This window comes from Triticum dicoccoides, chromosome 1B, assembly GCF_002162155.2.
Source record: "Triticum dicoccoides isolate Atlit2015 ecotype Zavitan chromosome 1B, WEW_v2.0, whole genome shotgun sequence".
Taxonomy (NCBI): Eukaryota; Viridiplantae; Streptophyta; class Magnoliopsida; order Poales; family Poaceae; genus Triticum; species Triticum dicoccoides.
In genome coordinates this window covers 279,390,769-279,405,955 of record NC_041381.1, presented here as the reverse complement: position 1 = coordinate 279,405,955, position 15,187 = coordinate 279,390,769, and positions in this window count along the sequence as shown.

The following is a 15,187-nucleotide window of genomic DNA, read 5'->3' as shown; positions in this document are numbered from 1 at the left end:
CATCGATATTTAATCTGCCGATATGTTTGTGATAGGTACATTATCGAACACGGTTCAAGAATGTAAAATGTGTGCGGTGCCTCTACTAACGCCAACATGTACGTTTTCGTAACTGTGTTCGATTGGTATTCCTATCACACACGCACATTGGTTTGAATTGTTTGCCATATTACCATGAATCGCACACGCATATGAGACAAAACCGTGTGTGCGTCCGGAGGGCATCACAAACGTTTCACGTCCAAGAACCGTCTGTTTTCTTTTTTCATCGCACACGTTGTTTTCTTTCTAACCGTGTGCACATTATTTTATTCTCTCATGTACAATTTTTTTTGCTGTAATTTATTATTCAAATTGAAAATTGTGAAATATGAAACGTGTAATTCAAATTCTTAGCACAATGGTTCAACAACGAATCGATAAATAAAATTGTCAGTACAATATGTTCAGTAATTATAGGATTAGACAGCAATTAACTATGATGAACCACAATATTTACAGGCGGTAAAGGTGAAGAGACAAGTGTAAATCATTTTGACTGCCGATGTTGTTGAAGAAGCGGAATGCCCATAATGTGCCTTCCTGCATGCCATAGTCACGAACAACTTTTGTCCAACCCCTTGTGATGATCGCCCGCTCATCCTTCACCGCCTTCAGGAAGAATTCTAGAGCATTATCATGGTAGCATGAATTATATACTTTAACCTTAGTTGCCTCCACTCCTGTCATGTAGTTATCAACGTAATGACCAGTAAATAGCTTCAGAAACCACTAAAAAGAGAAAAATATCAGATCATGAGGTCTAATAGAGTAACTTGTTATGGGCAGGGGGAAAAGGCAACAGATTACTTATCATCCTAAAGTTCACTGATGTCTTGGACAAAGTGTAAATAAAGAGCTTAATTCCCATCACCCGTTTCTTTTGCCTAACAATCTTTCTTAGTTTCCTCACTTGACGCTTGTTCATGAATATCTCACTGCCCCATACGCAAAAGGGATCGAAGCATGGAACGGTACCGCTCATATACATACCTAAAAGTGATACGTCTCCAACGTATCTATAATTTTTTATTGTTACATGCTATTATATTACCCGTTTTGGATGTTTATGGGCTTTACTTTGCACTTTTATTTCATTTTTGGGACTAACCTACTAACCGGAGGCCCAGCCCAAATTGTTGTTTACTTGCCTATTTCAGTGTTTCAAAGAAAACGAATATCAAACGGAGTCCAAACGGAATGAAACCTTCGGGAGCGTGATTTTTGGAAAGAACGTGATCTAGGAGACGTGGAGCTGAAGTCAGGGAAGCTTCGAGGAGGCCACGAGGCAGGGGGGCGCGCCCACCCCCCTGGGCGTGCCCTCCACCCTCGTGGGCCCCTCGAGGCTCCCTCAACCGACTTCTTTCGCATATATAAGTTCATATACCCTAAAACCTTTGGGGAACACAATACATCGGGAGTTCCGCCGCCGCAAGCCTCTGTAGCCACCAAAAACCTCTCGGGAGCCTGTTCCGGCACCCTGCCGGATGGGTAATCCCTCACCGGTGGCCATCTTCATCATCCCGACGCTCTCCATGACGAGGAGGGAGTAGTTCACCCTCAGGGCTGAGGGTATGTACCAGTAGCTATGTGTTTGATCTCTCTCTCTCTCTCTCTCTCTCGTGTTCTTGATTTGGCATGATCTTTATGTATCATGAGCTTTGCTATTATAGTTGGATCTTATGATGTTTCTCCCCCTCTACTCTCTTGCAATGGATTGAGTTTTCCCTTTGAAGTTATCTTATCGGATTGAGTCTTTAAGGATTTGAGAACACTTGATGTATGTCTTGCCGTGCTTATCTGTGGTGACAATGGGATATTCACGTGATCTACTTGATGTATGTTTTGGTGATCAACTTATGGGTTCAATGAACTTATGCATAGGGGTTGGCACACGTTTTCGTCTTGACTCTCCGGTAGAAACTTTGGGGCACTCTTTGAAGTACTTTGTGTTGGTTGAATAGATGAATCTGAGATTGTGTGATGCATATCGTATAATCATGCTGATACGTACATTTTGCATCATGATTTTATATCAATATTTATTGCACTATGGGCTGTTATTACACGTTATGTCACAATACTTATGGCTATTCTCTCTTATTTTACAAGGTTTATCATGAAGAGGGAGAATGCCGGCAGCTGCGATTCTGGCTGGAAAAGGAGCAAATATTGGAAACCTATTCTGCACAGCTCCGAAAATCCCGAAACTCCACGGAAGTCATTTTTGGAATTAATAAGAATTACTGAGTGAAGAAAATACCAGAGGGGGCCCACACCCTGGCCAGGAGGGTGGGGGGTGCGCCCCCCTACTAGGGGCACCCCCTGTCTCTTGGGCCCCCTGTTGCCCCTCCGGTGCCCATCCTCTGCTATATGAAGGCTTTAACCTGGAAAAAAATCAGAAGCAAGCTTACGGGACGAAACTCCACCGCCATGTGGGGGAACCTTGCCAGAACCAATCTAGGGCTGCGGCTGAGCTGTTCTGCCGGGGAAACTTCCCTTTGGGAGGGGGAAATCATCACCATCGTCATCACCAACGATCCTCTCATCGGGAGGGGGTCAATCTCCATCAACATCTTCACCAGCACCATCTCCTCTCAAAACCCTAGTTCATCTCTTGTATCCAATCTTGTATCAAAACCACAAATTGGTACCTGTGGGTTTCTAGTAGTGTTGATTACTCCTTGTAGTTGATGCTAATTGGTTTACTTGGTGGAAGATCATATATTCAGATCCTTAATGCATATTAATACTCCTATGATCATGAACATGAATATGCTTTGTGACTAGTTACGTTTGTTCCTGAGGACATGGGTGAAGTCTTGCTATTAGTAGTCATGTGAATTTGGTATTCGTTCGATATTTTGATGAGATGTATGTTGTCTCTCCTGTAGTGGTGTTATGTGAACGTCGACTACATGACACTTCACCATTTTTGGGCCTATAGGAAGGCATTGGGAAGTAATAAGTAGATGATGGGTTGCTAGAGTGACAGAAGCTTAAACCCTAGTTTATGCGTTGCTTCGTAAGGGGCTGATTTGGATCCACTAGTTTCATGCTATGGTTAGGTTTACCTTAATACTTCTTTTTGTAGTTGCGGATGGTTGCAATAGGGGTTAATCATAAGTGGGATGCTTTTCCAAGAAAGGGCAGTACCCAAGCACCGGTCCACCCACATATCAAATTATCAAAGTACCGAACGTGAATCATATGAGCGTGATGAAAACAAGCTTGACGATAATTCCCATGTGTCCTCGGGAGCGCTTTTCTCATTATAAGAAATTGTCCAGGCTTGTCCTTTGCTACAAAAAGGATTGGGCCACCTTGCTGCACCTTATTTACTTTCATTGCTTGTTACCCGTTACAAATTATCTTATCACAAAACTATCTGTTACCTACAATTTCAGTGCTTGCAGAGAATACCTTACAAAAACCGCTTGTCATTTCCTTCTACTCCTCATTGGGTTCGACACTCTTACTTATCGAAAGGACTATGATAGATCCCCTATACTTGTGGGTCATCAAGACTCTTTTCTAGCACCGTTGCCGGGGAGTGAAGCGCCTTTGGTGAGTGGAACTTGGTAAGGAAACATTTATATAGTGTGCTGAAATTTTCTGTCACTTGTTACTATGGAAACTAATCCTTTGGGGGGCTTGTTCGGGGCATATTCGCCCCGAACAGTAGAGCAAAGAGTTGCTCCTAAACCTACTGAACCTACTGAAAATGTTTACTTTGAGATTCCTTCGGGTATGATAGAGGAACTGCTAGCTAATCCTTTTGCAGGAGATGGAACATTGCATCCCGATTTACACCTTATCTTTGTGGATGAAGTTTGTGGATTATTTAAGCTTACATGTATTCCCAATGATGTTGTCAAAAGGAAGGTCTTCCCTTTATCTTTTAAGGGGGATGCATTGAGATGGTATAGGCTATGTGATGATACAGGATCTTGGAACTATAAACGATTGAAGTTGGAATTTCACCAGAAGTTCTATCCTATGCATCTTGTTCATCATGATCGTAATTACATACATAATTTCTGGCCTCGCGAAGTAGAAAGCATCGCTCAAGCTTGGGGGAGGCTTAAGTCAATGTTATATTCATGCCCCAATCATGAGCTTACAAGAGAAATGATTATTCAAAAAATTTATGCTCGGCTTTCTCTCAATGATCGCACCATGCTTGATACTTCCTATGTTGGTTCTTATATGCCGAAGACTATTGAATTCAAGTGGGACTTATTGGAAAGAATTAAATGCAACTCTGATGATTGGGGTTCCGACGATGGTAAGGAGTCAGGCATGACACCTAAGTTTGATTGTGTTAAATCTTTTATGGATACCGATGCTTTTCGTGGATTTAGCGCTAAATATGGACTTGACTCTGAGATAGTAGCTTCTTTCTATGAATATTTTGCTGCTCGCGTTGATCTCCCTAAGGAGAAGTGGTTTAAATATAATCCTCCCATTGAAGTAAAAGTAGTTGCACCTGTTACAGTTGAAGAAAAGACTATCACTTATAATGATCCTATTGTTCCTACTACTTATGTTGAGAAACCACCTTTTCCTGTTAGGATAAAGGATCATGCTAAAGCTTCAACTCTTGTTCGTTAGAGTAATACTAGAACATATACACCCCCTGAGCAAATTAAAGTTGAATCTAGTATTGATATGGTTAAAGATCTCTTGTATGATAATATAGATGGGCATGTTATTTACTTCTGTGGTGAAACTGCTAATATTCCTAAACCAGATGCTAAGATACATAGACCTGTTGTAGGCATGCCTGTTATTTCTGTTAAAATAGGAGATCATTGTTATCATGGCTTATGTGATATGGGTGCTAGTGCTAGTGCAATACCTTTTTCCTTATATGAAGAAATTATGCATGATATTGCACCCACTAAGTTAGAAGATATTGATGTTACAATTAAGCTTGCCAATAGAGATACTATTAAGCCATTTGGGATTGTTAGAGATGTTGAAGTCTTGTTTGGGGAAGTCAAATATCCTGCTGATTTTCTTGTTCTTGGTTCCCCTAAAGACGACTTTTGTCCCATTATATTTGGTAGACCCTTCTTGAATACTGTTAATACTAAGATTGATTGCAAAAAGGATGTTGTTACAATTGGCTTAGGGGATATGTTTCATGAGTTTAATTTTGCTAAATTTCAAAGATAACCCCGTGATAAAGAATTTCCTAGTAAGGATGAAATTATTGGTCTTGCTTCCATTGCCGTACCTCCTACTAATCCGTTAGAACAATATTTGCTAGACCATGAAAATCATATGTTTATGAATGAAAGAAGGGAAATAGATGAAGTATTCCTTCAATAGGGTCCTATTCTGAAACACAACTTACCTGTTGAAATCCTAAGGGATCCCCCTCCACCCAAGGGTGATCCCGTGTTTGAGCTCAAACCATTACCTGATAATCTTAAATATGCTTATCTTGATGAAAAGAAGATATATCCTGTTATTATTAGTGCTAACCTTTCAGAGCAAGAAGAGGAAAGATTATTGAAAACTCTGAAGAAGCACCGTGCTGCTATTGAATATACTCTGGATGATCTTAAGGACATTAGTCCCACTCTATGCCAACACAAAATAAAATTGGAGAAAGATGCCAAACCAGTTAGAGATCCTCAACGACGGTTAAATCCTAAGATGAAAGAAGTGGTAAGAAAGGAGATACTAAAGCTCCTTGAGGAAGGTATAGTTTATCCCGCTGTTGATAGTGATTGGGTAAGTCCTGTCCATTGCGTTCCTAAAGAGGGAGGTATTACTATTGTTCCTAATGATAAAGATGAATTGATTCCGAAAAGAATTATTACAGGTTATAGGTTGGTAATTGATTTCCGTAAATTAAATAAAGCTACTAAAAAGATCATTACCCTTTATCTTTTATTGATCAAATGCTAGAAAGACTATCCAAACATACACATTTCTGCTTTCTAGATGGTTATTCTGGTTTCTCTCAAATACTTGTGTCAGCGGAGGATCAATCAAAAACTACTTTTACTTGCCCTTTCGGTACTTTTGCTTATAGAAGTATGCCTTTTGGTTTATGTAATGCACCTGCTACCTTTCAAAGATGCATGATGGCTATATTCTCTGACTTTTGTGAAAAGATTTGTGAGGTATTCATGGATGATTTCTCCGTTTATGGATCCTCTTTTGATGATTGCTTGAGAAACCTTGATCGAGTTTTGCAGAGATGTGAAGACACTAGTTTCGTCCTGAATTGGGAAAAGTGTCACTTTATGGTTAATGAAGGCATTGTCTTGGGGCATAAAATTTGTGAAAGAGGTATTGAAGTTGATAAACCCAAAGTTGATGCTATTGAAAAGATGCCATGTCCCAAGGACATAAAAGGTATAAGAAGTTTCCTTGGTCATGCCGGTTTTTATAGGAGGTTCATTAAGGACTTTTCTAAGATCTCTAGGCCTCCGACTAATTTATTGCAAAAAGATATTCCTTTTGTCTTTGATGATGATTGTGTAGAAGCATTTGAAATACTTAAGAAAGCTTTGGTCACTACACCTATTGTTCAGCCACCTAATTGGAATTTACCCTTTGAAATTATGTGTGATGCTAGTGATTATGTTGTAGGTGCTGTTCTAGGGCAAAGAGTTGATAAGAAATTAAATGTTATCCCGTATGCTAGTAAAACTCTTGATACTTCCCAGAGAAATTATGCTACTACTGAAAAAGAATTCTTAGCAGTTGTGTTTGCTTGTGATAAGTTCAGACCTTATATTGTTGATTCTAAAGTTACTATTCACACTGACCATGCTGCTATTAAATATCTTATGGAAAAGAAAGATGCTAAACCTAGACTTATTAGATGGGTTCTCTTGCTCCAAGAATTTGATTTGCATATTGTTGATAGAAAGGGAGCTGAGAACCCCGTCGTAGAAAACTTGTCTAGGTTAGAGAATGTTCTTGATGACCCACTACCTATTGATGATAGCTTTCCTGATGAACAATTAGCGGTCATTAATGCTTCCCGTACTGCTCCATGGTATGCTGATTATGCTACTTACATTGTTGCTAAATTTATACCACCTAGTTTCACATACCAGCAAAAGAATAAAGTTCTTTTATAATTTAAGACATTATTTCTGGGATGACCCACACCTTTATAAAGAAGGAGTAGATGGTGTTATTAGATGTTGTGTACCTGAGCATGAATAGGAACAGATCCTATGCAAGTGTCACTCTGAACCATATGGACGACACCACACTGGAGATAGAACTGCACATAAGGTATTGCAATCCGGTTTTTATTGGCCTACTCTCTTCAAAGATGCTCGTAAGTTTGTCTTGTCTTATGATGAATGTCAAAGAATTGGTAATATCAATAGACGTCAAGAAATGCCTATGAATTATTATCTTGTTATTGAACCATTTGATGTTTGGGGCTTTGATTATATGGGACCTTTTCCTGCCTCTAATGGATATACACATATTTTAGTTGCTGTTGATTACGTTACTAAGTGGGTAGAAGCTATTCCAACTAGTAGTGCTGATCATAACACCTCTATTAAGATGCTTAAGGAAGTTATTTTTTCGAGGTTTGGAGTCCTTAGATATCTCATGACTGATGGTCGTTCACATTTTATTCAGTGCTTTTCGTAAAATGCTTGCTAAGTATGATGTTGATCATAGAATTGCATCTCCTTATCACCCACAGTCTGGTGGTCAATTAGAATTGAGCAATAGAGAGCTCAAATTAGTTTTGCAAAATATTGTTAATAGATCTAGAAAGAATTGGTCCAAGAAACTTGATGATGCATTATGGGCCTATAGAAATGCATATAAAAATCCTATGGGTATGTCTCCGTATAAGATGGTATATGGGAAAGCATGTCACGTGCCTCTCGAACTTGAACCTAAAGCATATTGGGCTATTAAAGAGCTCAACTATGACTTCAAACTTGCTGGTAAGAAGAGGTTATTTGTTATTAGCTCACTTGATGAATGGAGAACCCAAGCATATGAGAATGCCAGGCTGTTTAAAGAAGAAGTTAAAAGATGGCATGACAAAAGAATACAAAACCGAGAATTTAACGTAGGTGATTATGTGCTGCTATTCAACTCTCGTTTAAGATTTTTTGCAGGAAAACTTCTCTCTAAGTGGGAAGGTCCTTACGTTATCGAGGAGGTCTATCGTTCTGGTGCCATAAAAATCAACAACTTCGAAGGCACAAGTCCGAGGGTGGTGAACGGTCAAAGAATCAAACATTATATCTCAGGTAATCCTATAAACTTTGAAACTAATATTATTGAAACTGTAACCCCGGAGGAATACATAAGGGACACTTTCTAGAATGTTTCAGACTCCGAAAAGGAATAGGTATGTGGTACGGTAAGTAAACCAACTCCAAAACAATTCTAATAGCAATTCTTCTCCGTTTTGGAATATTTAAGGATTTTGGAAAGCAAGAAGTAATCCGAGAAGGACACGAGGCCTCCACAAGGGTGGATGGTGCGCCCACCCATACTAGGCATGCCCCCTGTCTCGTGGGCACCTCGTGTGCCTCCCGGACTCCGTTTTCTTGCATGTTACTTCTTTCGGTCGGTAAAAAATCATTATATAATCTCCCGAAGGTTTTGACTACCGTATCACGCAAAAATCCTCTGATTTTGTTTCGAGCTGTTTTTGTTGCAGATTTAGAGCAAGATGTCCTCTCAAGAGTCAGTCGGGGAAAGTCAGGTATCTCACCCGACACCAGGTCTAGGAGCAAATAGAAATGCTTATCACTTTGGACCATCAACGGAGGATGAGATGGAGGCCGACTTGAAAAGGATAGTTTCCATGGAGGAGGATCAAGAAGTTACCTCTTGCTTCCAAGCAGGATTCATGATGGGGGAACTATAGAGCTCAACAATTCCAAATTCGGTCATCCCTTCCAATGTTAAATTTCTTTCTTATGAAAATATGAAAAAGAGTGTCACTTGTTCTCCAGAAGCTATGCAACAACCTTGGGTAAAAGGAGCCTTAGCTGTCACGGGCAAGCTCCACAAGGAAAATATGGACCTCAAACAACAAGTCAATAAGCTCGAGGAGGAGAATCGTATCCTGAGGGGCATTATCGCCAAGAAGATCACAACACCAACTCTGAAGAAGGAGACATAATCACATGGGTATGGGCACTCCCCTGGGAAACTGCCAAGCTTGGGGGAGGTGCCCCAGTATCGTATCACCATCACACTCATATCTTTACTGTTTTACTTAATTCGATCCTTTTAGTAATATCTTGATCCAGTAGAATAAAGTTTTGGTGTGATTTAGTTTTGAGTTTTTCTTTGTGATTCCTCTATGTAATCGAGTCCGTGAGCTATATAATAAAGATTAGTGTTGAGTCAAGGGCTTTTCTATCTTGCTATGATCTTGAGAAAATAGAAAGAATATAAAGAATAAAAGAGTTCATATTGATCTTATGGATAGTAATGACTTCACATATAAAGAGTGTGAGGCTTAAAAGTTGTTGAGAGTTGACAAACCTAGTTTTGGTCATCGTTGCAATTAATAGGAAGTGATAAAGAAAGAGAGGTTTTCACATATAAATATACTATCTTGGACATCTTTTATGATTGTGAGCACTCATTAAGTATGACATGCTAAAGAGTTGATGTTGGACAAGGAAGACAATGTAATGGTTTATGTTTTCTCACATCTCAGTTAAAGTATATTGTCATGGATCATTCTAACATGTTGATCTTGCCTTTCCCCCTCATGCTAGCCAAATTCCTTGCACCAAGTAGAGATACTACTTGTGCTTCCAAATATCCTCAAACCCAGTGTTGCCATAAGAGTCCACCATACCTACCTATGGATTGAGTAAGATCCTTCAAGTAAGTTTTCATGTTGCAAGCAATAAAAATTGCTCTCTAAATATGTATGACTTATTAGTGCGGAGAAAATAAGCTTTATACGATCGTGTGATATGAAAGTAATAAAAGTGACGCACTGCATAATAAAAGGTTCATATCACAAGTGGCAATATAAAGTGACGTTCTTTTGCATTAAGATTTTGTGCATCCAACCCTAAAAGCACATGACAACCTATGCTTCCCTCTGCGAAGGGCCTATCTTTTACTTTATGTCTTTTACATTATGCATGAGTCAAGGTGATCTTCACCTTTCCCTTTTCTATTTTATCCTTTGGCAAGCACCTCGTGTTGGAAAGATCCTGGTACATATATCCTATTGGATGTAAGTTAGCATGAACTATTATTGTTGACATCACCCAAAGGTGAATACGTTGGGAGGCAACACAATAAGCCCCTATCTTTCTTAGTGTCCGATTAAAACTCCATAACCATAAGTACTTCATGATTGTTAGCAATTGTAGAAGTCTATATGATAGTTGAGTATGTGGACTTGCTGAAAAGCTCTATTCTTGACTCTTTCTGATGTTATGATAAATTGCAATTGCTTCAATGACTGAGATTATAGTTTGCTAGTTCTCAATGAAGTTTCTGAATCATACTTGACATTGTGAATAGATTGTTACTTGAGGATAAGAAATCATATGACAAAATCCTTATATGTTGCTATTATAAGAATGATCATGATGCCCTCATGTCTGTATTTTATTTTTATTGACACCTCTATCTCTAAACATGTGGACATATTTTTCGATTTCGGCTTCCGCTTGAGGACAAGCAAGGTCTAAGCTTGGGGGAGTTGATACGTCCATTTTGCATCATGCTTTTATATCAATATTTATTGCATTATGGGCTGTTATTACACGTTATGTCACAATACTTATGGCTATTCTCTCTTATTTTACAAGGTTTATCATGAAGAGGGAGATGCCGGCAGCCGGGATTCTGGCTGGAAAAGGAGCAAATATTGGAAACCTATTCTGCACAACTCAAAAAATTCTGAAACTGCATGGAAGTCTTTTTTGGAATTAATAAGAATTTTTGAGCGAAGAAAATACCAGAGGGGGCCCACACCCTATTGGGCGCGCCCCTTGTCTCCTGGGCCCCCTGTTGGCCCTCCGGTGCCCATCTTCTGCTATATGAAGGCTTTTACCCTGAAAAAAAAATCAGAAGCAAGCTTACGGGACAAAACTCCGCCGCCACGAGGCGGAACCTTGGCGGAACCAATCTAGGGCTCCGACGGAGCTGTTCTGCCGGGGAAACTTCCCTCCGGGAGGGGGAAATCATCACCATCGTCATCACCAACGATCCTCTCATCGGGAGGGGGTCAATCTCCATCAACATCTTCACCAGCACCATCTCCTCTCAAAACCCTAGTTCATCTCTTGTATCCAATCTTGTATCAAAACCACAAATTGGTACCTGTGGATTGCTAGTAGTGCTGATTACTCCTTTGCTAATTGGTTTACTTGGTGGAAGATCATATGTTCAGGTCCTTAATGCATATTAATACTCCTCTGATCATGAACATAAATATGCTTTGTGAGTAGTTACGTTTGTTCCTGAGGACATGGGTGATGTCTTGCTATTAGTAGTCATGTGAATTTGGTATTCATTCGATATTTTGATGAGATGTATGTTGTCTCTCCTCTAGTGGTGTTATGTGAACGTCGACTACATGACACTTCACCATTGTTTGGGCCTAGAGGAAGGCATTGGGAAGTAATAAGTAGATGATGGGTTGCTAGAGTGAGAGAAGCTTAAACCCTAGTTTATGCGTTGCTTCGTAAGGGGCTGATTTGGATCCACTAGTTTCATGCTATGGTTAGGTTTACCTTAATACTTCTTTTTGTAGTTGCGGATGGTTGCAATAGGGGTTAATCATAACTGGGATGCTTTTCCAAGAAAGGGCAGTACCCAAGCACCGGTCCACCCACATATCAAATTATCAAAGTACCGAACACGAATCATATGAGCGTGATGAAAACTAGCTTGACGATAATTCCCATGTGTCCTCGGGAGCGCTTTTCTCATTATAAGAAATTGTCCAGGCTTGTCCTTTGCTACAAAAAGGATTGGGCCACCTTGCTGCACCCTATTTACTTTCATTGCTTGTTACCCGTTACAAATATCTTATCACAAAACTATCTGTTACCTACAATTTCAGTGCTTGCAGAGAATACCTTACTGAAAACCGCTTGTCATTTCCTTCTGCTCCTCATTGGGTTCGACACTCTTACTTATCGAAAGGACTACAATAGATCCCCTATACTTGTGGGTCATCACATGCCCACGGATACTTGAGGTGACATTGGAGTATCTAGGTGACATTAGGGTTTTGGTTGATTTGTGTCTTAAGGTGTTATTCTAGTACGAACTCTATGATAGATCAAACGGAAAGAATAGCTTCATGTTATTTTACTACGGACTCTTGAATAGATAGAATAGAAAGGATAACTTTGAGGTGGTTTCATACCCTACCATAATCTCTTCGTTTGTTCTCCGCTATTAGTGACTTTGGAGTATATCTACCATCCATATTGCACTTGTATCACCATCTCTTCGCCGAACTAGTGCACCTATACAATTTACCATTGTATTGGTGTGTTGGGGAAACAAGAGACTCTTTGTTATTTGGTTGCAGGGTTGTTTGAGAGAGACCATCTTCATCCTACGCCTCCCACGGATTGATAAACCTTAGGTCATCCACTTGAGGGAAATTTGCTACTGTCCTACAAACCTCTGCACTTGGAGGCCCAACAACGTCTACAAGAAGAAGGTTGTGTAGTAGACATCAACCTCTTTTGTGGCGCCGTTGCCAGGGTGGTGAGTGATTGAAGGTATATCTTTATATCTTGTAATCGAATCTTTTTGTTTCTTGTCTTATCACTAGTTTAGTTTATAAAAGAAAACTACAAAAAAATGGAATTGAGTTTGCCTCATACACTTCATCTTTTTAATATCTTTCATGAGAATGATGGAAAGGAAAATTGTGCTCAAGTGCTATAAAAGAAGTCTATAAAATGTTTGGCACTAAATCTTTGAATGATGAGCATGATTCCAATGTTGTTAGTATGAATTCCTTGAATATCCATGATGCTAATGATATGCAAAGCCACAAGCTTGTGGAAGCTATGTTTGATGAAGATGATATTTTTTGTCCCCAAGTTTTGATGAGCAAATTTATTATGATGAAAGCATGCCTCCTATTTATGATGATTATATTGATGAAAGTGGGTTTGGAAGAGTGTCAACTTTAGGAAGTAATGATCCCACTATTTTGGAGGATGTTTAATATTATTGTGATAATTATGAAAGTGGATTTGGAGAGGTCATGACTTTATTTAGTGATGAATCCACTATTTCAGAAGAGGTTCCAATTGATTATGAGAACAAAGTTGCTATCTATGATGATTATTGTGATGACTTGTATGCTATTAGGAATAATGATAACCATGAAACTTGTCATCATGATTTTACTTTTCAATTGGATTATGCTTTACATGATAGTTATTTTGTTGAGTTTGCTCCCACTACTATTCATGAGAAGAATTTTGCTTATGTGGAGAGTAATAAAAATTCTATGTTTGTAGATCATGAAAAGAATGCTTTATGTGCTGGTTATATGGTTGAATTCATTCATGATGCTACTGAAAATTATTATGAGGGAGGAACATCTGCTTGTAGGAATTGCAATAATACCAAGTTTCCTCTCTATGTGCTTAAAATCTTGAAGTTATGCTTGTTTTGCCTTCCTATGCTAGTTGATTATTGTTCCCATAAGTTGTTTGCTCACAAAATCCCTATGCATAGGAAGTGGGTTAAACCTAAATGTGTTAGTAATATTCTTCATGATGCTCTCTTATGTTTCAATTCTTATCTTTTATGTGAGAATCATTGAAATCATCATGCCTAGCTAGAAAGGCATTAAAGAAAAGCGCTTGTTGGGAGACAACCCAATATTTAGCCTGGATGAGCTGGACCTTCTCCTGGATGTTCGGTTAAACCTGAAACTGACTCGGCTAATTTTTTTTGGTCATAACTAATTCATCTGGAGTCCAATTTTGACGTGTTTTAGCTCGTTTTGAAGCTATTGACATCCCCATCCCACAAAAATACCTCCAACATCATTTGACTCCATCAAATTTTTGGAACTTTGGCATCTTTGCCTAGGCCCTCCACCATATCATCCGCATAACCACCATAGCCTTCTGCAACCTAACCCATTTTGATCCATTTAGCATTAGTGGTTGCTTCAGTAGTGATTCGAGTCTCCTAAGGTGTTCGACTACTTAGGGACGGTTGCTTCTTCATCAACCACCACCACCACTTCCGCATAACCTTGCCCGCCATACATTTCCACCAACCCAACCTAACCCAATTTTGTTTGAGCTTGTTTGTGTTGTGGCTTGTGTCTCCTAAGGTGTTTCGGCTACTTAGGTATGGCGACTTCAACTCCGACTTGCATAGCCCATCATCCCACCTCCGCTTTGCCGAGTGCAAACCACCACCGCTTTCCCGCTACCACCATTTGACATTTGACATTTGAGATTTTGAGTTCGCGCTTTTTCCGTTTCCTAGGGTGTTCCGGCTAACTAGGAACGGGTCAACATTGAGAACACCGCCACTCATCATTTCCACGAGGTCGTCATTGACATTGACCACTTCACCATTTTGACACCATCAACCATAAGCAAGGGACGGTAACCTCGACGACACCAGTGTCTATTCCCCTTTCCATTGCATTGATAACCCCTAGCCCATTTTGCGTCACTTGCCTATCGAGACTAGCCATTTGAGTATTTCCGTGAACGTTACTTGTGCACATTAGTGATCATCGATATACCTTCCATTGCATACATACCATATCATATTGGTATCATCTTGCTATCATATCATATCTTGTGTCACAAGATTGTTCCCGCATATACACAATTGTTATCTTGGTTTGTGCATTGTGCAAAAGTGGCCATACAAAAAAAAGAATAAGCTTTTAAGCAAAGAAAAAGAGTGAGCAAAGAGCTTATAAGCAATAGCCATAGCATCCTACCACATTGCACATAAGATTGTCATATCCGATCATCTTGGATCATCTTGAGAAGAACACTGGGAACCTACATACATAGCATACTTGGGATAGGAAGTTTATCCATTTTGCATCTTATAGGTTGTGCACAAGTGTCGTATACGTCTATAGAGCAATCGTGCTAGCGTCTCTCTTGAGTTTTGCAACATGAGCGTTTTCTGTGGA